At 34.2% G+C, this 15,616-nt stretch overlaps 1 protein-coding gene across 12 annotated transcripts in view; it reads left to right on the forward strand.

Annotated features, from left to right (window-relative positions):
- Positions 1-15,616, forward strand: part of ADGRL3 (adhesion G protein-coupled receptor L3) — a 936,369-nt gene that overhangs the window by 209,274 nt on the left and 711,479 nt on the right. For all 12 annotated transcript variants that reach the window (XM_070292434.1, XM_069593110.1, XM_069593111.1 and 9 more), the window contains one exon: positions 11,311-11,380. The gene's annotated coding sequence lies outside the window, so the exon portion shown is untranslated. The remainder of the gene's footprint in view (positions 1-11,310; positions 11,381-15,616) is intronic.

The following is a 15,616-nucleotide window of genomic DNA, read 5'->3' on the forward strand; positions in this document are numbered from 1 at the left end:
TTTTCCTTAGAGCTTTAGGTGTTTGTGGTGGTGGTTAGTCTGTCAGTGTCATAGTGCTGCCTCTTCTGATTTCTACTTGATAGACCCTCTAGAAAGTAAACAATAAGACTTGACTGAAGGCCTCTCTGTGAGTCAAGCTCACTGAGTTTTAGTGCACTGTATTTTCTTTTTACACCATATTTCTTGATTAAGGACTGTATGTTAGATTGATCTGATTTCCAGATGGTGGAGTCTCAGATAAGGGACTTATTTCAGTGGCATATAATGTACATCATTTTAAAGATCTCAGTGCTCAAAATTTTCTGCTTGAAATCTTACACAAAGTGAGGAATAAAGCTATAGGCAGTGTAAGAATGAAACAGGAAAAAAAAAAAAAGGAGAAAGCAGAGCAGTGTGCTGCAATGGAAATCTGATATTTGATATGTTAGCTAATCTCTTTTGGTCCTGCAGCCAGATTTTTCTCTTTTTTTCTCTTGTGAGAAGAATTTCTTTATTTCTTTCTTTCTGCTTTTTGATCCCATACTCTGCCCCTTGCACAGTTGGAATGTCCCCAAAAGACTTTGGCAGAGGTCACTTCTCAGAAGCTTTTTAAACTTTAGTTAGAATACATTTATTGATTTTTTTAATGACCAGTGGAATGAGAATTTTTGGAAAACGCTCATCTGAGATTCAATGTCTGACTTGGCAGTCCGAACTCTTTTAAACCTTTGAGAACACTTCATTAGACGCCAGGTCTTCATCGTTAGTAAAACTCTGTGAGGATTCTGGCATATTGGATTTTCCTTGGGATTGATATCAGCTGACAATTTGGCCTCACAGACATTGGAGATAAAAAGCATTTTTCTGGAGCTAACAGTCAGAAACTGCACAAGTATGTGAAGTTCAGTAACAGTTGAAAAAAAATTCAATCATGTGCCTGTTGACATTATTTCGTAGAAAGAGTTGGCACAATAACTTGTTCTTAGATTCTTTTCCTTATTTATAATCATTTGAAATTAAGCTGTTTTGTTTGTCTAAATTAGCCATGTAGGGAAAGTACATTTTTGTCAACTAACTAAGAATCGGATAATACTTAAAAAAATATATCTTTTTATATTTCAGGATTTCTGCTTCAGTGTACTTTAAAGTTTTTGTTAAAATTTTAAACATGAGATAAAACATGACAAAATTTTCTACACCAATATTTCTGAGATAATTCTCATATGAATCCATGAGTGTACTAGCTAATTTATTCAAGTTAATACCATTCTAACACTCATGCTTCATGTTAGGCTCTAGTGTCTGCTTGACTGGTATCAAAGGTAATAAGATGTATTGATTGAAGGGTATTTAAATAATATACATTGAAAGTTGATTATTATGCATTTTATTTAAATGTTATTTGGGGATCATTTAAATAGCAAGTATCTGTAATATATTCAAAATGAATGAATTCATATGCAACCATTCAAAACTACCTATAAAGAATAAGGTGACTGTATTTTCTTTTTGTAATCTACCTTTAAAAGGACACATTATGAGCTTTAAAATGTATATTCAAAGAAGCAGTAGCAATCAGTATCACTTTATTGAGGCATATATTTTGAAAATTAATTCTGTATAATTTAGGAATCATAGTTTCATATTTTAAAAAGAATTCTGAGACCACATTTTTTGTAACTCCTCTATTTAAAAGAAAACATTCATTATTCAAAATTTGGTATTATATATTGCTACTGAAGTTGAAGCAAATGGACATGGATCTAAATAATCCTCTTTTTAATAAAAATTCTTAGGTAATCAATTATTATATATTTCATTGCTAATAGTGCAAACTGTTCAAATTATTTTGCACTGCTCTGTTAGAAACCATATAAATATGTATATTTTTTAACAGCTGATACTTCATGATATAAGTAATGAAGTGGATTTTAGTGTATTTTACCAGAAAACGATTATTTAAAAGTATATAGAGTAGGTACTTTTTACTATAAATGACAGAAGCTAGATAACACGTCTTATTATAGAACTTGCATATCATGATTAGGAAGCAAATATGTGTTATTATGGTTAAAACATAACCATTTTTGAGAGTTAGAAAGAGATTAAATTGGATAATTGTTTTTTATATTGATAACTTGAAAGCTATTTCTCAAGCAGAGAATGCGAAAAACATTCATTGCTTAGGAAATAATCTTCCTAGAACTCCACCAATTCTTCTTAGGGTTAGAGCAATGGGCTGCTGACTACTTGTAATGCAGAAGTGTTAAAGGGAAAGCAGGAAACCCTTCAGACCTCAGCCATTAATCCATCTTCCCTACACAAAGTTTCTATTATGAATTGAGTCCTTTAAAGTATTGGTTCTAACCTTCAATAGTCACATCTGTTGTATATTTTACCAACTTTTCTGCCATCATAGGAACTTTCTCATTTTTCCTGTAAGCAATAGAGTGCTTAAACTCCTTTTGATGGTGAATTATTCACAGCGGGTCATGTTTTCTTCCTTATGCCATAGGGTGATAGCTGCAGAGTTCCTTACATAGGAACAAGCTAAAGCATCTGTGACTCAGTGCTAGGCCAAGCCATAAGAAGGAGGTACCTGTGGGTGTGAAAACTTGAGTGAGATTAATACTCTTGCCTTTTAGTATCATAATCAAGGCCAAAAGAATACAGCGAAAGCAGACCCCTGAAGGAATTCCCAGTCAAATGCAATGCCTTAACCAGGATGAGAGTTTTGGTATTATATATGCCATGAACTTTTAATTAATCAGAAAATTACCATTTCTGTGGGGCAGAAACAATCTTTGTATGTAATTGAATTACAGACAAAGTAAAAGGCTTGTTCTTCGGGTTTGTTTTTAATAAATAAAAATTGTTCTCTGTAAGAGCTTTGTATACATTGTTCTAATCCTTGATATTAACCACAGAGACTGGGTATACAGTGGACACTGATGATGAGCTTTTCCTTTTCCTTCCTTGTGTCTATTTATCCTATACTCTTCTACTTTATCTTATCTAACAATCCTATTCTCTATATGTAGGCAACCAATGTATTTGTCACCTTAATATTTCTTCCCTTGTCTTGTTTTAGTTATAATTTACTTTTTATTCATCTAAACAAAATGTGAGAAATTCAGCATTTGATTAGTAAAAATGTTGGATAATATATTCATCTTTGAAGTCTATTCTCTATTTTGCATTATCTGTGTACTTGTCCCCTAATAAACTATGAGTTGTCATGTACTGTATATAATTTATATCCTTTGTAGGTCTGTTGACTGTTCCAAAAAATATGTTATATTTTTTTTTCATGGGGAAGAAATTTATGACTAATTTATTCTAATGTATTCACATTAAAAATGAAGACACTTTAGGTCTAAAAAAGACATGGAATTTTTTGTAACATAAAATATAGAATTAGTGGGAGTGTGTTCATTTTAACATTGGTCTTTGGTCAACATTATCCCTTCTTTCCTTTATTATTCTCTCATTTTTGTTAAGCTTGCATTTAGTTTGCTCTTTTTTTCAAGATGTCAGCTTTAGTTATTGATTTAGAAACTTCTTTTGTAATATAGGTGTTTAAAACTATATATTTGCTTTTAAGCAGTACTTTAGCTGCAATCCATAAATTTTGTCATGTGTTTTAGTTTTCCTTAGTTGAAAATATTTTTAAATTTCTCTTGTGATTTATTCTTTGATGCACTGGATATTTAGAAAATTTTTTTAAATTTCCAAATATCAGGGATTTTCCAAACTTCTTTCTTTTCGACTTGATTTTAATTTTGTTTTGGTTTGACAACTGATTTTGTGTAGTTTTCAGTTCTTTTAAATTAGGAACGAGATGGTAAAATTTCCAGGTATAAATGCCACAGCATCCCTACTGTTCTTACCAAAAGTAGGATAGTTTTTCTGGCTGAAACACTTTATCTGTTGTATAACTAGTCAATTTCCGTACTCCTGAAATAGCTAATTTTTGACAGTGTTGTCTAGTTTTAGAATTGATTTAGAAGTCTGCCTTAAGACACTCTCCTTTATATGTGCTAGGTCACTTCAGTTATGTCTGACTCTGTGTGACCCTATATACAGTAGCCCACCAGGCTCTTCCATCCATGGCATTCTCCAGGCAAGAATACTAGCATGGGTTGTCATTTCATGTGTCAGGGGATCTTCCTGACCCAGGGATGGAACCCATGTCTTTTATGTCTCCTGCATTGGCAGGTGAGATCTTTACCACTAGCGCCACCTGGGAATTCTCCTTTTTACAATGGTATACATTCTTGAGTCCTTAAACTATCATGTGTGAAAAATATGGTGCATTTAGAACTAAACTTTGTACTCTCAGTTTCAAATGCACCATGAGTCAAATGCACCATGAGTTTAGAGATGTGTTTGTACCCAAAGTATTCAGGCTAAATTCATGGGGTTTACATTAACAAGGTACTCTGTCTTAGCTGTATTCTATCTGAGGAGCCAGCCAGCAACCCAATCTGGCTGATGGGAAAATTCTGTTTAATGGTGTAGACAGTGTCAAAAAGACTCTATGGAGAATAATAGGGGCATTTTTGGATTAGTGAGGAAAATGAGATCCTAGATTATTCTGGCAGATAGATTTAAGAGAGGGATAGATGGTACTCCAAGAATATCAAGGCCTATTGCAGTATGACAGATGGAGGGGCCACATGTAATAACAGGTGGCCAAACTAAGTGTCCAGTGGTTTGGATTCCTATTTTGGCACTTTTACTTGAAAGCCATGATAATCTGAGTTGCCTTTTCTAATCTGTAAAATAGGGATTTTCTTTCTTTCTTTTTTTTTTTTTGGTCTCTGCCTGCTTCACATGACTAAGATGATTATGATACTGGAAATAGACATGAAAAGCAAATCTAAACACTCCACAGAGAGAATAATATAGTGATACATAGTAATGCTCATCCATAAGGACTTAAAGTAGAAAATATTTGAAGATAACTCATAGACTAGTAGATTGAGAGACTGAAAGATGGTAGTTGGAAACTGATTTGAATAATATGATCTTATGGAGGTAGAATGTCAATAGTGTTGTTACTGTATCTATTTATAAAGCTTTATCTTATATTTTCTTAACTTTCAAACAATTTGAAATGATAGATATGAAGACTATATACTTCCTTTTACAGTAAGATAATAAATTGTGGTACCCAGTGTTTATTTGTTTAATTTAAAAATGAATTGAGCTCTAACTCTCATAGATAAAAATTTGCATTATGATAATTTCTTTGATTCATTGTATTTTTATATGAATCTAAGTTCTCATTGATCTTTTAAAAATATCTTTCATCTTAGGCTGCAGATCATCTATTTACTGACATTAAAATGATCTTTTAATTATATGTTTGTACATGTCACTTCTTTATCGCTTCATGAACCTTTCCTGGACAGTTGAGTAGGAGTTGTCAAATACTTTTGAATTAATGCCACACAATGATATGGTGGTATTATAAAAAAAATGTCATTTCATCTCAATTCCAGACTGATTTTTACTGAGATTTCCTGGGGAATCTCATTTAAATATCAGAATATGAAGATATCTTCTAATAGTCATGAATCGTAGGAAATTCTGAGATGACTGTTTCCTGAAAAATTCACTTAAGGAAGCTTGTTTTCTGTCTTCCATTGTAAATGTGCTCTTAACATATATCGACAGTAGTAATCAGTATAATGCTATTTGAGTAGCTTGAGGGTTTAGACACTGAATCTGGAATATTTGTGATCAGATTCTAATTTTACCATTCAGTATCTCAGAATATTTATTTGTAAAATAAAGGAGATAACATTTATACCAACCTCAGAAAATTTTTCTAAAGATTAAGCAGAAAATAAAATTTTACAGTATTTAAATATTTTTAAGTTCACTGAGAATATTAATTGTTCAGAAAATAGTGTTTAAAGTTTAAAAATGTTTTCAAAATGTCTGAAGAATATAAAGTCAAACTTACTCTCTTCCTCTTCCTATCTTTTTCTCATTTTGTTCTTAGTTCCCATTGAGAACAAAGTCTAAACTCTGTAAGTGATATTTTTGTCTGTTTGGTTCATTTCTGAATCCGTAGTACCTAGATCAGTACCTTGACACAGGGTAAATAAATACTTAATTGCTGTTGGAAGGAAGGAAGGAAAGAAGGGAGAAAAAAAAGAAGCTAGTCTATTTTTTAAACTTGCTATCTCAGGATCAGAAGAATTATCTTTAACTTTCATGTCTTTATCTTGGGTTTTTTTTACATTAGAGACTCAAACTTTATTGTTATGTTATTTTCCATTTTGATATATATGTGTTTGTTTACATTTTATCAAGAGCAGGCTCTAATTTAAATTTATTTTTAATTTAAGCAATCTAGTATTCATATCCAAAGTACTTCATCTAACTAACTCTTACAACTGACAGTCAATTTCAATAATTGATCATGAATTGGTTTTTATGTAACTTTTATTTTTGGATAGGGAAAGTTTTCATTTTTAATACTGTTTTCTGGTGAACATTGAGTTCCTATTTTAATGCTATCATATTTGCAAAATATTTACTTTAAAAATACACCTTCTTTTTACAGAAAAGAAAGACCCCAAAACAAATAGAATAGACCCCAAAAGTATATTTTTAAAGTAAAGAATGCTCAAACTACCACACAATTGCACTCATCTCACATGCTAGTAAAGTAATGCTCAAAATTCTCCAAGCCAGGCTTCAACAATACGTGAACCGTGAACTTCCTGATATTCAAGCTGGTTTTAGAAAAGGCGGAGGAACCAGAGATCAAATTGCCAGCATCCTCTCGATCATGGAAAAAGCAAGAGAGTTCCAGAAAAACATCTATTTCTGCTTTATTGACTATGCCAAAGCCTTTGACTGTGTGGATCACAATAAACTGTGGACAATTCTGAAAGAGATGGGAATACCAGACCACCTGACCTGCCTCTTGAGAAATCTGTATGCAGGTCAGGAAGCAACAATTAGAACTGGACATGGAACAACAGACTGGTTCCAAATAGGAAAAGGAGTACGTCAAGGCTGTATATTGTCACCCTGCTTATTTAACTTCTATGCAGAGTACATCATGAGAAATGCTGGACTGGAAGAAACACAAGCTGGAATCAAGATTGCAGCGAGAAATATCAATAACCTCAGTTATACAGATGACACCACCCTTAGGGCAGAAAGTGAAGAGGAGCTAAAAAGCCTCTTGATGAAAGTGAAAGAGGAGAGTGAAAAAGTTGGCTTAAAGCTCAACATTCAGAAAACGAAGATCATGGCATCTGGTCCCATCACTTCATGGCAAATAGATAGGGAAACAGTGGAAACAGTGTCAGATTTTATTTTTTTGGGCTCCAAAATCACTGCAGATGGTGACTGCAGCCTTGAAATTAAAAGATGCTTACTCCTTGGAAGGAAAGCTATGATCAACCTACATAGCGTATTCAAAAGCAGAGATATTACTTTGCCGACTAAGGTCTGTCTAGTTAAGGCTATGGTTTTTCCAGTAGTCATGTATGGATGTGAAAGTTGGACTGTGGTGAATGCTGAGCGCCAAAGAATTGGTGCTTTTGAACTGTGGTGTTGGAGAAGACTCTTGTGAGTCCCTTGGACTGCAAGGAGATCCAACCAGTCCATTCTGAAGGAGATCAGTCCTGGGTGTTCTTTGGAAGGAATGATGCTGAAGCTGAAGCTCCAGTACTTTGGACACCTCATGGGAAGAGTTGACTCATTGGAAAAGACTCTGATGCTGGGAGGGATTGGGGGCAGGAGGAGAAGGGGATGACAGAGAATGAGATGGCTGGATGGCATCACTGACTGAATGGACGTGAGTCTGAATGATCTCTGGGAGTTGGTGATGGACAGTGAGGCCTGGTGTGCTGCAATTCATGGGGTCGCAAAGAGTTGGACACGACTGAGCGACTGAACTGAACTGAAAGTAAATATTTTGCGAATTTGATAGCATTAAAATAAGAATTTGATGTTCATCAGAAAATATTAAAATTAGTGATATGATAGGCTACAAATAGAAGGTATTTATTTGTACCACTTAACCAAAAAAAGATTACTTTCAGAATTAGTATATAACCCTAAAAGTCAAAAAGGAAAGACAAAAGAAATTTTATGGAAGTCATGAGTAGACACTTTATTAAATGTGAAAGTGAAGTGAAGTCGCTCAGTCATGTCTGACTCTGAGACCCCATGGACTGTAGCCTACCAGGCTCCTCTATCCATGGGATTTTCCAGGCAAGAGTACTTGAGTGGATTGTCTTTTTGTGAAAGGGCAATGAAATATTGCAGTGATTCTCAGTTAATTGTATTTATATAAATTTTGAACACTAGTGAAAACATGTCAATATAAACACATTGAACTGTTATGTCCTCCATGAGTGTTTTCCTTCAAAGTAGTCACATTGATCAAAAATAATTCTAGCAACTCTTCTTTTAAAAATCCCTTTTAGACATGTTTACTAATTAGAAAAGAAATTCAGCCTTATTGCTCTATACTGATAGAACAGTGTTATTTGGTCTGGTATCTCTGTTTGCTTTTCTAGTCCCTTTATCAGGTCTGTTTCTTTCACTGCTTTGGTTCTTGTCTTATTACAGCAAAGATTTGAAATGATGGGCTAAAGGGTTTAAACCAACAGTGAAGCTACAGCTCAGTTGCAGCTCAAGCAGACAGAAATTTTGTTCAATAGACCCTACCAAGACATGGGAGCAGTCCAACCCTGAAGGAGTCATAAAGATCTCTCTTGGCTTCCTTTTTCATACTTCAAATCTCATTCTCTTGGTTGTGCACTGTGTAAAATGGGACTTGTACCCATCACCAGTCAGGAAAGGGAATGCAAATGGGCATATGTATGACTGGCTGACAGTTGCAAGTTATATAACAGGCTCTGTTGTGTAAGTCTTCTCAAAATTCAGTCTGTTATAATCAGATGTATGTATGTATATAATATTTATGTATCCTTAATGGGCTCCTAGCTGCCTAAGGTTACTTGAGGAAGCACCCGTAGTTAGTTTTATCTACTGTGTGCCTAGGGCCCAAATGCAATAGTTCAAAAGTCTCTGTGGTTTTTTTTTTTTCTTTTTTTTTTTTGTAGTATTATCTGTGAGCTCTCCTAGGTGTGTCTGGGATGGGTTTTAAAGATCAGCTTGCAATCCTTTTCAACTAGGTCACTCCTTGTTGCTCATGCCTATTGTGAATTGATGTTCATGAAGAAAACAACCAGTCCCATTGCTTTAATGTTTTTAAATCCTGAAACAAAATATAATGCTTCTATTAGTGAATATTTTTCCAATAGCTTGTTTTCTTATATATCTGATGGTAATCAATAATGTCTAAATAAAACCTCAATTTTAATTTTATGCTAATGGCTTTCTGCCTATCACTAGTTCTTAATCCATTTGAGGGACAAGATACTAGAATAGATAATAGATTTTGTCATTGTTTTGACCTGTACAGGATTACTTAACCTCTGCTAATAGCACAATACTAACAGCATAAAGAATACCAAATATCATAATAATTGATATAATTGATGCTTGTATAAAGCATTAAATGGACTCACTATAAATTTCAGAAATTGAACTTGTTGCATAACACTGAAAACACTGAAATACCAAAGAAAATAACCTTGGAGGACATTATTCCTTTTAAAAATTTATATATACTGTGTGTGTGTGTGTTTATATTATTTCTTTTTTGATAAAATAGCTGACATTGATAGTATTTCAATAATAAGATAAATAGGAGAAACTATGGTAATTTATAGAAAATAAAGACTAAAATTTGCCATTTAAAGAAACTTTAATGTTATTGTTTATTCCTTCATAATAAAGTCTGAATTTCTCTAAATTATTATAATCACATTCTGTGTGTGCTGTGCTGTGCTAAGTCACTTCAGTCATGTCCTATTCTTTGCAACCCTATGAACTGTAACCCATAGGCTCCTCTGTGGGATTCTCCAGGCAAGAATACTAGAGTAGATTGCCCTGCCCTTCTCCCTTCTTCCCAACCCAGGGATCAAACCCTCCTCTCTTGTGTCTTCTGCATTGACAGGTGAGTTCTTTACCACTAGCATCACCTGGAGAATCCCAGAGATGGGGGAGCCTGGTGGGCTGCTGTCTATGTGGTCTATGTGGTCGCATAGGCACAACTGAAGCAACTTAGCAGCAGCAGCAGCACCACCACCACCTGGGAAGCCCCTAAACACTATCTGTTTATTCATAAATACACAGAGCATGCATATTTTGGGGGTTTGTGTGTATGTGTCTAAGAATAGCAAGATATACAAAGGCCTTCCTCCAGTATTTTCTCACAATAGTTCTAGTAATAAAAGTGATTAAACATATCCCAGGATCTTAGCTAAAAGTCCCTATGGCAAGAAATAAGAAAGTTTCTGTAAGAAACGCTGCGGGAAGAAGGAACCACCCCTATGGACCATTGTTCAGGGCCTTTTATTGGGCGGTCGCTCTTGGGCAGAACTCCAGGGGCGGGTAAGCAGGGGAGCGAGGGGGGTCTGCGAAGCAAAGGGAGTCAGCGGGGTAAAGGGAGTCTGCGGGGGGAAAAGGAGTCTGCGAAGTGTGAGGGGTGGGGAAGGGGTTTTATAGTCCCTGCTGGGGCTCCCATATAAGGAAGAAAACGCGGGCTCAGCGGTGATTGGTGTCCTAGGGCTCCGTGTCAGCTCCTGATTGGACGGTGAGGGCTTCGTGTCGGCTCCTGATTGGTCGGCTCGGTTAGTTTGTATCTACTGTGTGCCTAGGGCCCAAATGCAATAGTTCAAAAGTCTCCGGGGTGTGTCTGCAGCGCCCTCTGCTGGGGCATGTCCGGACATGCCCAGGCGTGCCTGACCTCGCCCTGAACTTTCTTCCTGGCCTTGCCCTGACCTTTCTTCCTGGCCTTGCCCTGACCCTTCATCCTGACCTCGCCCTGACCTTTCAGTTTCTTGGAAATCTCAGAATTTATTTTAAAACCCTGTGTGTTCATTTAATTAGGAAAATATTTAAGCTCCATACCTATCAAATTCATTCACTTTTCCCACTGAACATTATAGCAAATTAGATGGTAAAGGAAGATAAATCACATGTGAATTGAATTCTGTTTTATATGTGGTTTTGCTGCTCTGAACAGAGAAGCCTGGAGGGCTACAGCCCATGGGATCGCAAAGAGTCAGACATGACTTTGTGACTAGCTGCTGTACCCTAACCTTTGTTGGAGAAATACATTTGACAAACAATAAGAAATACATGTCTACTCAAATAGTCCTACACCTATAACTATAAAGTGTATCTTTTTTCTCATCATCTAATTAATTTCTTTTTTTACAGAAATGTTTAAGTGTTCAGTAAATCGGAGGAAAAAAAACATGGAGTTTTAGCAACTGAAGCTCAAATTAAGGTAATTATTAGATTATTGCTGCCAATCATGATTGTTAGTAATTTCAAAGTATATTTAATATATTCAAGTTAGTATATGTTTTTATATGTTTCACTGAAAATTGAACATATTGTTTGATGGACTACTGAAATGCAATTTTGCATAGTCTTGGAAAATAAATTGACATCGCTGGTGAACAAATATGTAAATAATATACTACAAAGTACTTGTGAAGAATTGTACTCTAAATATTTGAACACTAAATGGGCTACTAAAAATAATTTCAGCAGTGTTCTACTTTTGAAAAGCATATGGCTATCTTATACTCCTAAGTAATATTGGATAACTATACAGAATTTTTAAAAAAATTAGTACATGTATATGACAATTCATTAAAGTCACTTTTGCTTAATTTGTTCTATTTGCTCTCAATTACCTATCCATGATGGTGAAAATGAATATTAGGAAATAAAATGTATGCATGTTATAGACCAGACTATTTAATGTAAAGCACATTCTTTTCAAAAGTAATATTTTTATTTATCATAAATATATGTATGCAGTACAACATAAGAGCCTTTAAGGAGTATGACAGTAGGTCAGTATATGTAGTTTGTTTTGCAACAAATCATTTGAAGACAAAATAATTATCAATGGTAAAATTGGAATTTCCTTTCTTCTTGAAGTTACTAAGTTAAATTCCTTAAAGTGATTTTGAAATTTCTAAAATGTACACTATTATAAACATGCAGCTTGAAAATAGAAATATTAACTTTATTTTCTTTATATTAAAATTGTATTAATCTGCTTTTGAATTGAGGATATAAATTGGTATGTATTATAAATCATTATAAGCCTGTTTTCAAAGATTCTGTATTTTGCTTTTTACTCTAAGAATATTGAGTGACTTAAGACTATAAAAGCATTGCACTCACCTTTGTAGATACTAAATTTTCCCCTTGATTTTCTTTCTTATAGATATTTTGTTTCAGTTTCTTTGTCAGTGTTCTCTTCTGCCCATTCCTTTACAAATGCAAGCAAATAACATTATCCCTCTTTTCCAATATAGATGTGATTGAATCTACTAGCTTATCTATACATTGACATATAAATTTCACAGAAGTTCTTTTATTGACTTGAGTAAAGTGGTTTTTCTGGCACTTAATGAAAGAAATAAATTTTAAAACAGTCTGAATCATTTTTTAAAAATTTAATCCAAGATAAACTTAGATGTGCTTGCTATAGAGAAATTAAGGCTAATGAGAAAGACATGAAGCTCTATGGAAATGATTGTATATATTTTAAAAGCATCAGTAGCAAACTGCTAAGGAAACAGACTTGGGAGAGCTTACTTTTGCTGGAGGCCCTTGAAACCTTCATGCATGCTGTGAAACTCACTGAGAGGGGTTGCTGATAACAGAGAAACGGAGGCCATGTGGGAGGCCATGCATTCCAGATCAACACAATACCTTGAGAAGGAGTGCATAAAGGAGAAAGGGATGGCCACTGAAGGACTGCGGGATTACATATGTGATAGTACTATGTTAAGAGATGAGTCTGGAAAAGTAGATTTGGAGCAGCTCATGTAATATATCATGTTTACCAGACGAAAGCTTAATTTTCCATCTTAGCTGTCTCTAGAGTGCTTAAGTATCCATAAGGTTGTAAGAAAAAATTTTCAGAATCTCTCCTGATGCCTATTTTCATTAAGAAATATAAGAACCAAAAAGCCTTATAATATTTAATATCATGATTGCTACTGGCCCCCCAAATATGAAATTTCTGGAAAATATTTGAAATTTTTACAGTATTAAATAGTAGTATTTGCTTCCTGGTTTTTTAATTGACCTATAATACATATACCATAGGTTCACCCTTTTAAAGTGTATAATTCTGTGATTTTTAGTGTATTTGCAGAGTTGTGTACCTGTCACCGATATCTAATCTAGAATAATTTTCTCATTCCTAAAAGAAACATTGTACCCATAACCAGTTACTCCCTTTCCTCCCTCATGTCATCTGCAGGAAGCCATTAACATAACTTCTGCTGCCATGGATTTACCAAATAAAGGGAATCATACAATATTTTTGTATCTGCTCTTTTCACTTAACGTAATGTTTTCAAGTTTCAATTCTTGTGTAAATTAGGACAATTATTTTATGCATGGATAATAGTAATGAAATCACATTTTGTTTATCCATTTATCAGTTGATAGACCTTGGGTTTGTTAACATTTTCTGGCTATTATCAATACTGATGCTATGAACATATATGTCCGAGTTTTTGCATAGACATATGTATTACTTTCTCTTGGATGGATAAGTGGGGTGGAATGGTAACTGTATGTTTTACCTTTTGAGGAATTTCCAAATTGCTTTCCAAATTGGAAGGATTTTACATTCCCACCAAAATTATGTGTGTTCTAATTTCATCATATTCTTGCCAAAAGTTTTTATTGTCATTTTGATTACAGCCGTGGATATCAAGTGGCATCTCATTGGATTTTGATGGCAGTTGTATTTTTAAGAGTATTTTAGTATACTGATGTTACGAGTGTTTTGATATGTGTGTTATATAGAATCATTGTCTATTTTCAACTAGACTGATTCTCACATTGTGACAATAGTCTTTACAAAAGTAAAAGTGAAAGTAGCTCAGTCATGTCCAACTCTTTGCGACTCCATGGGCTATAGAGTCTGCAAAATTCTCCAGGCAAGAATATTGGAGTGGGTAGCCTTTCCCTTCTCTAGGGGATCATCCCAACCCATAGATCAAACCCAGGTCTCCTGCATTGTAAATGAATTCTTTACCAGGTGAGCTACAAGGAAAGCCCAAGAATACTGGAGTGGGTAGCTTATCCCTTTTCTAGTGGCTCTTCCCAACCCAGAAATCAAACCGGGGTCTCGTGCCTTGCAGGTGATTCATTACCATCAGAGCCATCAGGGAATTTTGAGTTAAACTTATACAATAAAGGTTATTTGATTAACCCCATGCATAAATCAACAACAAATGATATAGCTGGCATCATTTTCTCTATTTTTATTAAAGGATATTTTCAGATTCATTATAAGCATTGATAATCACCTTAAATTTATTCAGGGTATCAAAAACAACATAATCTCTTACGTGTGATTAAACTTGACCTAAGAGCGTATTTGTCTTGAGGTATAGGTTAGTGACAGTACACAGCATCATTAATACCAAGATTTTAATAATATCTGGAACACAACTGCACCCCTTTCTGAGTTTTTCAGCAATGTTTGAAGTCATGCTCAATCTAGCCATTTACAAATTTTCACTAAATTTATGATAAATGTTTGGAAGTTGTATTTGAGATTTCCTGCAGGGAAGGAATGAAATCATTGGAGAAACCATAGTTCTTCCTGCTGTGGTAAAGATGGTTGAAATCACACAAGATAAATTACATGACAACAAATAAAATTATGTTACTTTATCACTAAATATTCTTAGAAAATTACACGAGAAACATTGCTTTAACCAGAAAAAAACAAGTAATGTTAGAACAAATTATGTAATATGAGAGATTTGTTTTGCCTTTGGACAAAACCTGCTTTTCCAATATCAATCAGTTTATGATATTTGCTAGATTGCTTTTTAAGTTCATATTTATTGATATATAATTATGTATATTAAATGCATTCTTTTTAATGTACAATTATATTTTGATGCATAAAGCTGTGTTAGAATGTACCACCAAAATCAAGATGTAGACTATATCCTTCACCACAAGTTCTCTTGTGCCTGTTTGTAGTCATTCCCTCCTGCCAGTATCATTCCTGGGAATCTCTAGATCGTTCTTTAGTAATGAAATATAACAAAACAAAAACAATAACCCCTGAGAGGAAGCTGACTGAAGAAGATGCTGACTAGTTTTGAAGAAGGATTCTATATATGACCTTTAAGGTGTTACTTATCTTCTCTCTGCTTCAATTTCTTTATTAGAAATACAGAGTTACCAACATCATCTACCACATATCATTTAGGGTAGAGCTAGGTATATTTAAACACTTCTGGACACTCATGTTTTTAAAATGATAATTTTTTGAATCTTGTACAAAAGATTTATTGGAGTATATTTTCCACCATAAATGACTTCTTAGTATTGATTCAGTCACAAAGAATCAAATCACATTTTTCAAAATAATACAAGTAATTCAGAAGCATCATGCTCACACAAGTTTTGGTTAATGGTTCCATTCTTCCAATTCCTTCAGTACAGATACTAAGAGTAACTC

This window comes from Ovis canadensis, chromosome 6, assembly GCF_042477335.2.
Source record: "Ovis canadensis isolate MfBH-ARS-UI-01 breed Bighorn chromosome 6, ARS-UI_OviCan_v2, whole genome shotgun sequence".
In the NCBI taxonomy this organism is placed as follows: Eukaryota; Metazoa; Chordata; class Mammalia; order Artiodactyla; family Bovidae; genus Ovis; species Ovis canadensis.